Genomic DNA, 17,158 nt, shown 5'->3' on the forward strand with positions numbered 1-17,158 from the left:
TTAAACATACTATGAATTTTATGACTCAGTTTTCCTCTCCAATTATTCTGAAATCTCGTTTCCTATTTCTTATGCATCACTAATTATAGATTTGAGAAATAACTTCCTGGGAGAAAGTAACTTACCTTTTTATCTGATGAATTTTTGGGGGGAAACACAGCAGCCCACCCTGTGTAGCCAACTCCACACAACAATGAGAGTGTGCCAAAACATTTATTACAAAAAATGTATCCCTCTCCAATACTGTAGCTTTCAGTTTCATTTTATTGCTTTGATGTTGTATGCATATTGACATAGGCATCGAAAAATCAAAATAACCCCAGTGTTTCAGTTCTTACAGAAGTATTCAGTCCATAATAACTCCAACCCCAAAAGATAGGTATTTATATGAAAACATGGATTCCTTACTTGTCAAAATATTCTTTGTTACTGTTAGTGAGAAATCTTATATATACAAACAAAACTGAAGGCCATAAAATGGTTCAAAAAGGAAATTGTAGACAGTGGTACCTCATGATTTGAACTTAATTAGTTTTTTGGGCTGTTTGAATTGGCATTGTTTGAATTGGGAAGCAATTTATCCCATTCAAATTAATGTAAAAAAAAAAATTAATCCATTCCAGGTACCAAAATCCCTCAATTTTTTTCCCCCTCCCATTTTTAGGTGTTATGTTGTACCCTAAACAAGGATTTGTATGAAAATAACCTAAATTATATATAGAAAAAAAATACAGTAAAATAAAATATGAAGTATATTTTGGTGTATAAGACAACATTTAAATCATCGTAAGAGAGACACAAAAAAGTGGGTCATCATGTGCATCAGATACAAAAACAGTGACCTTAAAATTTTACACAAAATACCATTGGAAATAAACACCAACATCAAAATGATGAGTCATCGAAAGTTCCTACCATCTTCAGTATTCAAAACAGTTGTTGTAGTGTACACAATTTTTATTTTGCACTAAAATTTCTCTCTCTCTCTCTCTCTCTCTCTCTCTCTCTCTCTCTCTCTCTCTCTCTCTCTCTCTCTCTCTCTCTCTCTCTCTTTGAAAGTAAGAACAATCCTGAGAACTGCTAAATTGAATCAGACTGATAGAGAATGAAAATGGAATTATACATGTGAGAAAGAATGAAGCAAAAATGACATAGAATGAATGAGGAGGAGAGAGAGTGAAGTATCATTCCCTTGTCCCTTATCTCTGACAGATAAAAGGGAGGGGGAGGTGACAGGGAGCGAGGTTTGAGACCAGACAAAACAGGATGGGAGAGGAAAGGAACAATGGGAGGAAGGGGCATATAGGAAAGGAGAGTACATGGAGCAAGGAGAGAGAGAGAGAGAGAGAGAGAGAGAGAGAGAGAGAGAGAGGGAGGCAGGGTGGGTGGGATAGACAGAGGGAGGGAGGAGGCAGTAGGCACCTGCCAAAATGATAATTACTCCTAGTAAGATCTAAAGCACTGGATCATGGGGTGCTGTGAACTTATCATTAAACCTAGCTGTGACCTCACTGAAGGTTTCCCTTTGTGTCTCACAACACAAGGGGGTAGTCACAGCCTGCCCTCTAAAGACAACTCTCTTGCTCCACACAAAACTACAAGCACCTAATAACACACACACCCTTCACTCAAAAATTTCAAAATTGTCATGGTGACTCCTACACCAGCCTTGGAGCCCCATCTTGGGAGGGGACCACAAATGTCTGCAGGTCGGACTGCTCTTCTGATAATGACCGTAAGTGTCTTGACACACCTCTCAACTTTTTCTTCATTAACTTCTGCAACATTCGTGGTCTAAGATCTAATTTTCAATCTGTAGAACACCACCTCTCCTCTTCTAAACCTCATCTTCATTTCCTCACTGAAACTCAGGTGTCTGAGGCAATTGACAGTAGCCCCTTCTCTGTTCCCTCCTACTTTCTCTATCCTTATTTCCAATCCAAAGCTGGATGTTGTGTTTATGTGCGCAATGACTTAACCTGCTCTCATACCCATGCTCTATGAATCTTCAGAGTTTTCCACCATCTGGCTAGACTACAGATAAACTAAATTTATCTGTACTATATACTTCTCTCACTTAACTTCTCCAACTATAAGAAATTCTTTGACTACTTAACTTACAAAGTGGAGCACATTCTGACTCTTACCTTTTGCAGAGATCTCCATTCTTGGAGACTTCAATGTTCACCATCAGCTTTGGCTTTCCTCTCCCTTCACTGACCATCCTGGTGAACTAGCCTTCAACTTTGCTATCCTGCACGACCTAGAGGAATTGGTGCAACACCCTACTCATATTACTGACCGTATTGGAGATACGCCCAACATTCTTGACCTTTTCTGACGTCTAATCCTTCTGCTTATGCTGTCATCCTCTCTTCTCTGTTGGGTTCCTCCGATCACAATCTCATATCTGTATCTTGTCCTATCGCTCCAATTCCTCCTCAGGATCTCCCTAAGCAGAGGTGCCTCTGCCATTTTGTCTCTGCTAGTTGAGGTGACCAAAGGAGGTATTTTGCTGAATTTCCTTAGGATGACTACTGCTTCCATATCAGAGACCCGTCTTTGTGTGCCAAGCACATAACAGAGCTGATAGTGTCTGGCATGAAGGTGTACATTCCTCACTCTTTTTTCTCAACCTAAACCTTCCAAACCTTAGTTCAACACAGCTTGTTCTCGTGCTATACTCGTACATGATAGAGAGGTGGCCCACAAAAGGTACTTAAGCCTTCCACTCATGCACTTTATATTTCTGACCGGAACCATGCCAAGTTTGTTCTCCAACTAGCCAAAAACTCCTTTATTAACAGAAAGTGTCAAAACCTTTCAAGATCTAACTCCCCTCATGACTTCTAGCATCTAACCAAAAATATCTCCAATAACTTTGCTTCTTCTTTCCCTCCTTTATTTCAACCAGATGGCACCACTGCTATCACATCTATCTCTAAAGCTGAACTTTTCACTCAAACCTTTGCTAAAAACTCTACCTTGGATGATTCAGGACTTGTTCCTCCCTCTACTCCACCCTCTGACTACTTCATGCTACCTATTAAGATTCTTCACAATGATGTTTTCCATGCCCTCGCTGGCCTAAACCCTCGGAAGGCTTATGGACCTGATGGGGTCTCTCCTATTGTTCTCCAAAACTGTGCCTCCGTCATTGCACCTTGCCTAGTCAAACTCTTTTCAACTCTGTCTGTCAACATCTACTTTTCCTTCTTGCTGGAAGTTTGCCTACATTCAGCCTATTCCTAAAAAGGGTGACCGTTCTAATCCCTCAAATTACAGTCCTATTGCTTTAATTTCCTGCCTATCTAAAGTTTTTGAATCTATCCTCAACAGGAAGATTCTTAAACATCAATCACTTCACAACCTTCTATCTGATCACCAGTATGGGTTCAATCAAAGCTGCTATAGTGGTGATCTTCTGGCTCTCCTTACTGAGTCTTGGTCATCCTCTTTCAGACTTTAGTGAAACTTTTGCTGTTGCCTTGGATATATCAAAACCTTTTAATAGCATCTGGCACAAAGCTTTGATTTCCAAACTACCTTCCTACGGCTTCTATCCTTCTCTTTGTAACTTCATCTCAAGCTTCCTTTCTGACTGTTCTATTGCTGCTGTGGTAGACCATCACTGTTCTTCTAAATCTATTAACAGCGGTATTCCTCAGGCTTCTGTCTTTCTGTCCTCTTTTCTTATTATTCATCAATGACCATCTAAACCAAAATTCTTGTCCTATCCACTCCTACACTGATGATACAACGCTGCTCTTTTCCATGTCTTTTCATAGACATCCAACACTGCAGGAAGTAAACATTTCACACAGGGAAGCCACAGAATGCCTGACTTTTGATCTTTCTAAAATCTCTGATTGGGGCAGAGCAAACTTGGTATTGTTCATTGCCTCAAAAAATCATTTCCTCCATCTATCAACTCTACACAACCTTCCAGACAAATATCCCCTCTTCTTTAATAACACTCAACTGTCCCCCTCTTCTACAATGAACATCCTCAGTCTGTCCTTTACTTATAATCTGAACTGGAAACTTCACATCTCATCTCTAGCTAAAACAGCTTCTATGAACTTAGGTGTTCTGAGATGTCTCCACCAGTTTTTCTCACGCCCCCAGCTGCTAACTCTGTACAAGGGCCTTATCCGTCCATGTATGGAGTATGCTTCACTTGTCTGGGGGGGGTTCCACTCATACTGCTCTTCTAGACAGGGTGGAATCAAAAGCTTTTCATCTCATCAACTCCTCTCCTCTAACTGACTGTCTTCAGCCTCTCTCTCATCACTGCAATGTTGCATCTCTAGCTGTCTTCTACCACTATTTTCATCCTAACTGCTCTTCTGATCTTGCTAACTGCATGCCTCCCCTCCTCCCGCGGCCTCGCTGCACAGGACTTTCTTCTTTCTCTCACCCCTATTATATCCACCTCTCTAATGCAAGAGTTAACCAGTATTCTCAATCATTCATCCTTTTCTCTGTTAAACTCTGCAACTCCCTAGCTGCTTGTGTATTACCAGCTTCCTATGATGAATTCCTTCAAGAGGGAGGTTTCAAGACACTTATCCATCAATTTTTTAATACCGCTTTGGACCCTTCTTATGGAGACTAGCATCTCAGTGGGCTTTTTTTTTTTATTGGATTTTCGTTCCCCTTGGCCAGTGTCCCTCCTACATTAAAAAAAAAAAAAAGTACGTATTCATGTCAAGAGGGCATTACGTGTTGGAAGGCAAAAATATTCCATGTTGCAGTTGACAGTACCTATTAGCTTTCTTCAGAATGTCACTACTGTGCTCACAACATTGGATAAAGTAGTAAATGTTGCTTGTGGATTAATTCATTTAATTTCCATCTGTTCTTCCATCAAATACTTTGGTCATGACAAAATGTTAAGACATGGTGAGTTGGAAAGATGGGATTGAAGATGAATTAAGTTGATGGAATTGCTTAAGACAGAAGTAAAGGAAAGAGATAAAATACAAGGAAATGACAGTAAAGGGAGTAGTTTCCCGAAATTCTTCCCTTATTAAGTAAAAGCTGCCAGAAGCACTGATTTTAGCAATTTATTGGCTTCACTATTTATATTTTTAGCATATTCACTTACAACTAGAGATGAAGAAGGTGAATTAATCTCTCTGACCTCCTCAAACCACAGAACAAATGTTCTGTTTATGCTCCTCACAAAATGGCTGGCAGTGTTGCCATGATAACATTTGTTAAACATAAGCAATGCAGCATAGTGTCACCGCAACCCCTCTATACTCCATATGAAGGTACGTAAACTTGATGTGTCATTATCATCAATGGGACCACAGATGAGATCCATTTTTTGCTTACTGAAATCATGTAAAGCCTTAAAACATAAAGTCTAACACTATGAACCAGTATTAAGCAAAATATGGTTCACTTAAATCCTAGTATATGTCATTATTATTTTTTTTTTTTTTTTTTTTTTGTCATTCTTGAATAAACTGCAGCAAACTTCAAAATGTGTTCCTTTTGTTGCTCGTCTAACATCACATTTGCAAGACATTATGCTACTTGACTTCTCTTCATGGATGTGTGTGAAGGACAAAGTATATCGTACGCAGTTTGTGATCCTCAAACCCTGAAAGGAAAGGTATCTGAAGCGATAGGAGGATCTGTAAGAGCTGAGATGCTCCAGGCGATGAAAAGAACAATCATTCAAATTCTTTGAAGTTCAAGACATGGATTATAAGTGAACTAAAAACAGTTTTTTTATATGTTTTGTTTCATAAAGGTTCATAATCAGGAAAAGACTGCTCACCTTGTATATATCACAGTCGATATAAATTCTTGAAATGCCATTATGCAAGGCATGGCTATTTGTTAACCATCTTTTTGTACAAAGTGTCATCCTCTTTGGAGTTTATCGATGAACACCAACAAATATGTAGCATTACAACTTAGTAAAAGGTCTGTGGATTGCTCAGCTTAATTGTCCAGTCTCTGGGTTTATACAATCAGAAGGACACACCGATTTTAAGAATTCTGGTGATTGATATTCGAATAACTGTAGACTCATACCTGAAATTTCATCAACGTAGGTGATATGGGTCAAAATTTGCTTAAATGTAAAGATAACATGGAAGTTTTTTTTTTTTTTTCTTATGCAGCACACACCGCACCGACTGGAGTGCTGTTCATCTCTGGAATAAAGTATATTGCAGATTTAAGGCTACTGGAGTCTGTTCAGAGAAAATTCAAGTTATGGAACATCTAGATTATTTCCAGAGATTTGATTAATAGCTCCTTGGTTCATTGGCTGCTGCGCCATGGCTCCCTTGAGGTCAGGTCAGGTATTCCCAGAGACCGATTGCAGCTGGGGTCCCCTGAGGCCAAGCCACATCCATCTGGCGATCGGGTGGTGCTGACTGTTCCCAGTTTTTTTTTTTTTTAATGTAGTAGGGACACTGGCCAATGGCAACAAAAGTCCAATAAAAAAAAATGCCCACTGAAATGCCAGTCCCATTAAAGGGTCCAAAATGGTAGTCAAAAATTGAAGGATAATTGTCTTGAAACCTTCCTCTTGAAGGAATTCAAGTCATAGGAAGGTGGAAATACAGAAGCAGGCAGAGAGTTCCAGAGTTTACCAGAGAAAGGGATGAATGATTGAGAATACTGGTTAACTCTTGCGTTAGAGAGCTGGACAGAATAGGGGTGAGAGAAAGAAGAAAGTCTTGTGCAGCGAGGCCGCGGGAGCAGGGGAGGCATGCAGTTAGCAAGATCAGAAGAGCAGTTACCATGAAAATAGCGGTAGAAGACAGCTAGAGATGCAACATTGCGGCGATGAGAGAGAGGCTGAAGACAGTTAGAGGAGAGGAGTTGATGAGACGAAAAGCTTTTGATTCCACCCTGTCTAGAAGAGCAGTATGAGTGGAACCCCCCCAGACATGTGAAGCATACTCCATACATGGACAGATAAGGCCCTTGTACAGAGTTAGCAGCTGGGGGGGGGTGAGAAAAACTGGTGGAGATGTCTCAGAACACCTAAGTCCATAGAAGCTGTTTCAGCTAGAAATGAGATGTGAAGTTTCCAGTTCAGATTATAAGTAAAGGACAGACCGAGGATGTTCAATGTAGAAGAGGGAGACAGTTGAGTGTCACTGAAGAAGAGGGGATAGTTGTCTGGAAGGTTATGTCGAGTTGATAGATGGAGCAATTGAGTTTTTGAGGCATTGAACAATACCAAGTTTGCACTGCCCCAATCAGAAATTTTAGAAAGATCAGAAGTCAAGCGTTCTGTGGCTTCTCTGCATGAAATGTTTACTTCCTGAAGGGTTGGATGTCTATGAAAAGATGTGGAAAAGTGTAGGGTGGTATCATCAGTGTAGGAGTGGATAGGACAAGAAGTTTGGTTTAGAAGATCATTAATGAATAATAAGAAGAGAGTGGGTGACAGGACAGAATCCTGAAGAACACCACTGTTAATAGATTTAGGAGAAAAACAGTGACCGTCTACCACAGCAGCAATAGAACGGTCAGAAACGAAACTTGAGATGAAGTTACAGAGAGAAGGATAGAAGCTGTAGGAGGGTAGTTTGGAAATCAAAGCTTTGTGCCAGACTCTATCAAAAGTTTTTGATATGTCCAAGGCAACAGCAAAAGTTTCACCAAAATCTCTCAAAAGAGGATGACCAAGACTCAGTAAGGAGAGCCAGAAGATCACCAGTGGAGCGGCCTTGACGCAACCCATACTGGCGATCATATAGGAGGTTGTGAAGTGATAGATGTTTAAGAATCTTCTTGTTGAGGATATATTCAAAAACTTTAGATAGGCAGGATATTAAAGCAATAGAACAGTAGTTTGAGGGATTAGAACAGTCACCCTTTTTAGGAACAGGTTGAATGTAGGCAAACTTCCAGAAAGAAGGAAAGGTAGATGTTGACAGACCGAGCTGAAAGAGTTTGACTAGGCAAGGTGCAAGCACGGAGGCACAGTTTTGAAGAACAATAGGAGGGACCCCATCAGGTCCATAAGCCTTCCGAGGGTTTAGGCCAGCAAGGGGATGGAAAACATCATTGCGAAGAATTTCAATAGGTAGCATGAAATAGTCAGAGGGTGGAGGAGAGGGAGGAACAAGCCCAGAATCGTCCAAGGTAGAGTTTTTAGCAAAGGTTTGAGCAAAGAGTTCAGCTTTAGAAATAGATGTGATAGCAGTGGTGCCATCTGATTGAAACAGAAGAGGGAAAGAAGAAGAAGCAAAGTTATTGGAGATATTTTTGGCTAGATGCCAGAAGTCACAAGGGGAGTTAGATCTTGAAAGGTTTTGACACTTTCTGTTAATGAAGGAGTTTTTGGCTAGTTGGAGAACAGACTTGGCATGGTTCCGGTCAGAAATATAAAGTGCATGAGATTCTGGTGATGGAAAGCTTAAGTACCTTTTGTGGGCCACCTCTCTATCATGTATAGCACGAGAACAAGCTGTGTTAAACCAAGGTTGGAAGGTTTAGGTCGAGAAAAAAGAGTGAGGAATGTACGCCTCCATGCCAGATACTATCACCTTTGTTATGTGCTCAGCACACAAAGACAGGTCTCTGACACAGAAGCAGTAGTCATTCCAAGGAAAATCAGCAAAATACCTCATCAGGTGCCCCCAACTAGCAGAGGCAAAATGCAAGAGGCACCTTCACTTAGGGGGATCCTGAGGGGGGATTGGAGTGATAGGACAAGATAAAGATATGAGATTGTGATCGGAGGAGCCCAACGGAGAAGAAAGGGTGACAGCATAAGCAGAAGGATTAGAGGTCAGGAAAAGGTCAAGAATGTTGGGCGTATCTCCAAGACGGTCAGGAATACGAGTAGGGTGTTGCACCAATTGCTCTAGGTCATGGAGGATAGCAAAGTTGTAGGCTAGTTCACCAGGATGGTCAGTGAAGGGAGAGGAAAGCCAAAGCTGGTGGTGAACATTGAAGTCTCCAAGAATGGAGATCTCTGCAAAAGGGAAGAGGGTCAGAATGTGCTCCACTTTGGAAGTTAAGTAGTCAAAGAATTTCTTATAATCAGAGGAGTTAGGTGAGAGATATACAGCACAGATAAATTTAGTATGAGAGTGACTCTGTAGTCGTAGCCAGATGGTGGAAAACTCAGAAGATTCAAGAGTGTGGGCACGAGAGCAGGTTAAGTCATTGCGCACGTAGACGCAGCATCCAGCTTTGGATCAAAAATGAGGATAGAGAATGTAGAAGGGAACAGAAAAGGGGCTACTGTCAGTTGCCTCAGACACCTGAGTTTCAGTGAGGAAAAGAAGATGAGGTTTAGAAGAGGAGAGGTGGTGTTCTACAGATTGAAAATTAGATCTTAGACCACGAATGTTGCAGAAGTTAATATATATATATATATATATATATATATATATATATATATATATATATATATATATATATATATATATATATATATATATATATATATATATATATATATATATATATATATATATATATATATATATATATATATATATATATATTCTTTTTTGAGCATATATTGTGTACAGATGCAAGTCGCCTTGCAATACTAGAATCGTCTACAATAGTTTTATGTCAAAGAATGCAGTTAACGACCTTCAGGCCCTCCCAGGCATGGAAAGAAACAACCAATCAGACCTGGTGCATAATGAGTCCAGCAGCAGCGCGCAGCTGGCTAATTAGCGATTATAGCCGCACTGTCAGGTCTTCATTAGCTCTCAGGTGATCTGTTTTACCAATCACACCCATCATCGTAGGATCAAGGAAAGGCAGTTCTCTCTCTTGACATTTATTGATGAGGTAGGCATGACCGTAAGAACTGCGAACAAGTTCTCAGTCTCTATTTCTTACAAAATAACATTATACACTGATATAAAACACTTTCAACATATTACAGTATTCATTAACAATACATGCAATCAACTTGGCACTATGGCAATCAGCTTTTACTACAAAATTAAAGTATTTACCTCGGTCACCACCCTGCCAGTCTTTGTCTGAGCATGATTTGGCCGTGAGTGACAGCTGCAGGCGACCAGTTTTTTTTTTTTTTTTTTTTATGTAGGAAGGATACTGGCCAAGGGCAACAAAAATCTAATAAAAAAAATGCCCACTGAAATGCCACTCCCTTAAAAGATTCAAAGCAGTGGTCAAAAATTGGTGGATAAGTGTCTTGAAACCTCCCTCTTGAACGAATTCAAGTCATAGGAAGGTGGAAATACAGAAGCAGGCAAGGAGTTCCAGAGTTTACCAGAGAAAGGGATGAATGATTGAGAATACTGGTTAACTCTTGCATTAGAGAGGTGGACAGAATAGGGGTGAGAGAAAGAAGAAAGTCTTGTGCAGCGAGGCCGCGGAAGGAGGGGAGGCATGCAGTTAGCAAGATCAGAAGAGCAGTTGGCATGAAAATAGCGGTAGAAGACAGCTAGATATGCAACATTGCGGCGGTGAGAGAGGGGCTGAAGACAGTCAGTTAGAGGAGAGGAGTTGATGAGACGAAAAGCTTTTGATTCCACCCTGTCTAGAAGAGCAGTATGAGTGGAAACCCCCCAGACATGTGAAGCATACTCCATACATGGACGGATAAGGCCCTTGTACAGAGTTAGCAGCTGGGCGGTGAGAAAAACTGGCGGAGACGTCTCAGAACACCTAACTTCATAGAAGCTGTTTTAGCTAGAGATGAGATGTGAAGTTTTCAGTTCAGATTATAAGTAAAGGACAGACCGAGGATGTTCAGTGTAGAAGAGGGGGACAGTTGAGTGTCATTGAAGAAGAGGGGATAGTTGTCTGGAAGATTGTGTTGAGTTGATAGATGGAGGAATTGAGTTTTTGAGGCATTGAACAATACCAAGTTTGCTCTGCCCCAATCAGAAATTTTAGAAAGATCAGAAGTCAGGCGTTCTGTGGCTTCTCTGCGTGATAAGTTTACCTCCTGAAGGGTTGGACGTCTATGAAAAGACGTGGAAAAGTGCAGGGTGGTATCATCAGCATAGGAGTGGATAGGACAAGAAGTTTGGTTTAGAAGATCATTAATGAATAATAAGAAGAGAGTGGGTGACAGGACAGAACCCTGAGGAACACCACTGTTAATAGATTTAGGAGAAGAACAGTGACCGTCTACCACAGCAGCAATAGAACGGTCAGAAAGGAAACTTGAGATGAAGTTACAGAGAGAAGGATAGAAACCGTAGGAGGGTAGTTTTGAAATCAAAGCTTTGTGCCAGACTCTATCAAAGGCTTTTGATATGTACAAGGCAACAGCAAAAGTTTCACCAAAGTCTCTAAAAGAGGATGACCAAGACTCAGTAAGGAAAGCCAGAAGATCACCAGTAGAGCGGCCTTGACGGAACCCATACTGGCGATCAGATAGAAGGTTGTGAAGTGATAGATGTTTAAGAATCTTCCTGTTGAGGATAGATTCAAAAACTTTAGATAAGCAGGAAATTAAAGCAATAGGACGGTAGTTTGAGAGATTAGAGCGGTCACCCTTTTTAGGAACAGGTTGAATGTAGGCAAACTTCCAGCAAGAAGGAAAGGTAGATGTTGACAGACAGAGCTGAAAGAGTTTGACTAGGCAAGGTGTAAGCACGGAGGCACAGTTTCGGAGAACAATAGGAGGGACCCCATCAGGTCCATAAGCCTTCCGAGGGTTTAGGCCAGTGAGGGCATGGAAAACATCATTACGAAGAATTTTAATACGTGGCATGAAGTAGTCAGAGGGTGGAGGAGAGGGAGGAACAAGCCCCGAATCGTCTAAGGTAGAGTTTTTAGCAAAGGTTTGAGCAAAGAGTTCAGCTTTAGAAATAGATGTGATAGCAGTGGTGCCATCTGGTTGAAGTAGAGGAGGGAAAGAAGAAGTAGCAAAGTTATTGGAGATATTTTTGGCTAGATGCCAGAAATCACGAGGGGAGTTAGATCTTGAAAGGTTTTGACATTTTCTGTTAATGAAGGAGTTTTTGGCTAGTTGGAGAACAGACTTGGCATGGTTACGGTCAGAAATATAAAGTGCATATGATTCTGGTGAAGGAAGGCTTAAGTACCTTTTGTGGGCCACCTCTCTATCATGTATAGCACGAGAACAAGCTGTGTTAAACCAAGGTTTAGAAGGTTTACGACGAGAAAAAGAGTGAGGAATGTATGCCTCCATGCGTACACTATCACCTCTGTTATGCGCTCAGCACACAAAGACGGGACTCTGACACGGAAGCAGTAGTCATTCCAAGGAAAATCAGCAAAATACCTCCTCAGGTCCCCCCAACTAGGAGAGGCAAAACGCCAGAGGCACCTTCGCTTAGGGGGATCCTGAGGAGGGATTGGAGTGATAGGACAAGATAAAGATATGAGATTGTGATCGGAGGAGCCCAACAGAGAAGAAAGGGTGACAGCATAAGCAGAAGGATTAGAGGTCAGGAAAAGGTCAAGAATGTTGGGCGTATCTCCAAGACGGTCAGGAATACGAGTAGGGTGTTGCACCAATTGCTCTAGGTCATGGAGGATAGCAAAGTTGTAGGCGAGTTCACCAGGATGGTCAGTGAAGGGAGAGGAAAGCCAAAGCTGGTGGTGAACATTGAAGTCTCCAAGAATGGAGATCTCTGCAAAAGGGAAGAGGGTCAGAATGTGCTCCACTTTGGAAGTTAAGTAGTCAAAGAATTTCTTATAGTCAGAGGAGTTAGGAGAGAGGTATACAGCACAGATAAATTTAGTATGAGAATGACTTTGTAGTCGTAGCCAGATGGTGGAAAACTCGGAAGATTCAAGAGCGTGGGCACGAGAGCAGGTTAAGTCATTGCGCACATAAACGCAGCATCCAGCTTTGGATCGAAAATGAGGATAGAGAAAGTAGGAGGGAACAGAAAAGGGGCTACTGTCAGTTGCCTCAGACACCTGAGTTTCAGTGAGGAAAAGAAGATGAGGTTTAGAAGAGGAGAGGTGGTGTTCTACAGATTGAAAATTAGATCTTAGATCGCGAATGTTGCAGAAGTTAATGAAGAAAAAGTTGAGGGGGGTGTCAAGACACATAGGGTCGTCGACGGAAAGGCAGTCCGACCTGGGGAGATTTATGGTCCCCTCCCCAGATGGGGACTCCGAGGCTGGTGTAGGAGTCGCCATGATTTTAAAATTTTTTGAGTGAAGGGTGTGTGTGTTATTAGGTGCTTGTAGTTTTGTGTGGAGGAAGAGAGTTGTCTTTAGAGGGTAGGCTGTGACTACCCCCTTGTGTTGTGAGACACAAAGGGAAGCGTTCAGTGAGGTCACAGCTGGGTTTAATGATAAGTTCACAGCACCCCCTGAACAGTGCTTTAGACCTCACTGGGAGTAATTATCGTTTCAGCAGGTGTCTACTGCCTCCTCCTGAGAAAATCTGGTTAACCACACTCTACTAACAAGTGAGCATCGGCTTTGGTGCTTCATATAGCATTGAATACTGATATTCACACATATTACACGTCTTCATGTGAATAGAAAACTATTGAACATTTCACTTCTGATTATTGAGGAATAATGATGTGAGGTACATACACTTTATGTACAGTAACAGCGGTGCTTGCAACCCAGGTTGACCCCATGGGCCACTAAAGAAATACTGGGCCACACTGCAACTCCAGTCATATATATATATATATATATATATATATATATATATATATATATATATATATATATATATATATATATATATATATATATATATATATATATATATATATATATATAATCCCAAAAATCATTATACAATTTATTTTTTCTATTTCGTTTCAGGTATCATTTGGAGAGATGTGAGGCCATCAGCATTTGACACTTTAGGCATTGCAGTTTTTGTAAGTGGATTATTCCTTTGCTCAAGGCTCATCAATTGACATTGAAGCAGCATTGCAAAATTGTCACCTGGCAACAAGTTTTCAGTCTTCAATTGCAGTTTAACATGAGTTTGAGAAGGTTTATGGCTGTCACACTGCTCCACTGCATTGCACAATTTACACTATCCATAGGAAATTTCTCGAAACGGGATCTGTTCTTTACAAACCACACTGTGAAAGGCCTGCTACTATCGCCACTGATGAAAACAATGAACTAGAGCAGCCGTTCGTGCAAAGCTAGGAGAAGTCCATCCAGAGGGTTGCACTGGAACTCAGTATCAACAAAAGCTCGATTCAGCGAATTCTTTATGGTGATAAAGTTCTACCCGTACCAACTTCAGGTTGTTCAAATGCTTCAAGTGGAAGATTAAGATGCTTATGTGGAAATGTGTGAATCATTCCTCCACCATTAACAGAATGACCCTCAGCTCTTGGAAAATATAGGGTTCAGCGATGAGTCTATCTTTCATATCTCTGGTCAGTTAAACCAACACAGTTGTCGAATTTGGGGAAAATCAAACCCAGCAGAAATTCTCAAGCATGAACAAGACTCTCCAGAGTTGTTGGTAGAGTGTGACATGTTTAGCACTGGGATGATTGGATAGTTTTTCTTCTGTGATGCATCTGGTAACATGACCACTGTTACAGGGGAAAATTACTTGGAGATGCTGCAGGAGTTTGCTGTACCACAATTTCAGGCAAGGAGTGATCTTTTTAATGTCTTTTTTTCAACAAGATGGAGCCCCTCCCCACTTTGCCAGGTTAGTGAGAGATTTCCTGAACATCGTTTCCTGGCTGGTGGATTGGTCGAAGGTGTCCCCTGGAATGGACTCCGGACTCCCCTTACCTCACACCTTGTGACTTTTTCTATGGGGATATATCAAAAGCAAGGTGTATGCCACTAAGCCCCGTGACCTGTCACAGCTTGAGGAAAGAATCTGCAAGGCCTGCAGCGAGATCGGGGAAATGATGCCGCAAAATGTCAGAGAGGCCTGTGTCCGAAGGTGGCTGAAGGTTGTCTAAAACTGAGGCAGTTACGTAGAGGTGGAGGAGCAAGTCAAGGCGATGGAACATGATGGTAAGTCGTACAAGTAAAACTGCAATGCTTCCTTTGTTGATAATAAAAATATGAATAAACTCAGTTTATTGTGCAATTTTGTGTGTAGCTCTCTCTCTCTCTCTCTCTCTCTCTCTCTCTCTCTCTCTCTCTCTCTCTCTCTCTCTCTCTCTCTCTCTCTCTTGTCTTAAATGCTGACCTAGACCCAAACCGGAGGACAGCATCTATATAAAAACTATCCACTTGACTCAACTCGATCTGCGCACATCAGGACCGAGAAAGAGAGAGGGGACACACACACACACACACACACACGCACACACACATAACAGTTAGGATACTGATATTCGGTACTCGTATTCGAATACATTAGAATACAGTATTTAGGTATATTTGAATACAGTATGAATACAGTAATACATTAGAATACAGTATTTAGGTGTACAAATACGAATGTATTTGTATTCAAATAATTGTTAACAGACATCAAAATATTCACATTCATATTTAAACACTTGGGAAAAATACTCATATTCCTCGAATAATCGGACAAATAATCCTAAATCCATTATCAGTAATAGTAGAGTTATCGTTACTTGCAACTCTAGCTTACTTTGCCATAAAATGAACAGGCGCTTGATCAATTTTCAGCAGTATGTATGTACATTTTCCATCTTCAGAGATGACGCAGGAGGGAGAAATAGAGAGCTTTTTCATTTAAGCTGTTTCTTTTAAATCTTATGTGACATAAATAACAAAAGTAATCGTCACAGGTCAATGAATATATACTGTAGTGTGTAGGCTGTTGCCCCACCCACGTACCCTAGCTTGCTTGCGATAAAACACTAGCTCTCGATCATTCCACCAAGACATAAGTACACACTATACCCCACTGAGCTATGATGAACTAATTAATGGCTACAGCTCTGTACACCTATACTTCATACATCAAGATTATACTTTCCTCTGAACTCTCTCTCTCTCTCTCTCTCTCTCTCTCTCTCTCTCTCTCTCTCTCTCTCTCTCTCTCTCTCTCTCTCTCGACAAGGAAGAGACGAATTAAGTGAGTGAAAGCTGTTGGACATAGTACATATATGTACCAAAAACACACACACACACACACACACACACACACACACACATATATATATATATATATATATATATATATATATATATATATATATATATATATATATATATATATATATATATATATAAAACCACAATGTCCTGTCCTTCGCAAAGCTGCCGCAAGTGGACTAGCTCCTCCCAAGTCACCTCCTACGTGACTGGGTGCAGGGCTCAATAGCAGTTACAAGATCCACTTTTGGCTCATGAACCCTCCTTACACCAGGTTACATAAATGAGGTCGTCATTCTGTTTTACCCATCCACAGACAAGGAAAATACAACAACAATTAACTCCCCACAGCTGAGAAAGGACCAACAACCGCGTCTAAAGAAAGACAATTATGATGAGAGATTACAACATATATGGTCAAGGTATAAAACCCCGCTGGACTACTGCCCACCTATCAAATCCTCCCATTGTCCAACAGCGTATTATAGCCTCTAGCTGAGTAGTGTCATTTTACAGCCTCCAGGGCAGCCGGCCTTGGCAAGGCCTGAGGAGGGAGTAAAATTCATCACTCAGCTATTCACTTAAGTCTTCTGCAGGTCTAGCACCTTCCAGGAGCCTGACACAGTAACATTTAACGAAACAAGTGCACGAACAAGTGATACGACTAAAAACAAGTGCCCACAAACACACAGGAGGGTAATTTCGCACACGCACGCAGCCAAGGAGTCACGTCCCTGGATACGGAATGCATTATAATTAACTAAACTCCCTGGCAGACCAGTCCTATGCTACTTAGATAGGCCGGAGCGTATGGCCGATAATAACTCATGCGGCCGATATTAACTCGCGCCTATCTCGTGTAAACTCTGGATAGTGACTGACCATGAGAAGGTGATGTGGAACGCTCTCCCACTTTGCTACTTTAGGGGCCGGGGGGACATGAGAGGGGAGAGGGGATAGTGACATACATAGATACATACACATGCCCAGCTCAACGCTTCTCTTTCAGTGCGGACTAGTAGGAATTTTCTTCTGGGAGTTCTAGTGACTAAATTATGTGGCTGGGTGGAAACTCATTACTTTTATCTTCAAGGGCAACTCTTTTGCTATTAACCCTTTAAACGGCAGGTGACGAACATGATTGTTTGCATACATATCGGATAAA

The sequence above is a fragment of the Scylla paramamosain genome, chromosome 18 (genome assembly GCF_035594125.1).
Source record: "Scylla paramamosain isolate STU-SP2022 chromosome 18, ASM3559412v1, whole genome shotgun sequence".
Lineage (NCBI taxonomy): Eukaryota > Metazoa > Arthropoda > Malacostraca > Decapoda > Portunidae > Scylla > Scylla paramamosain.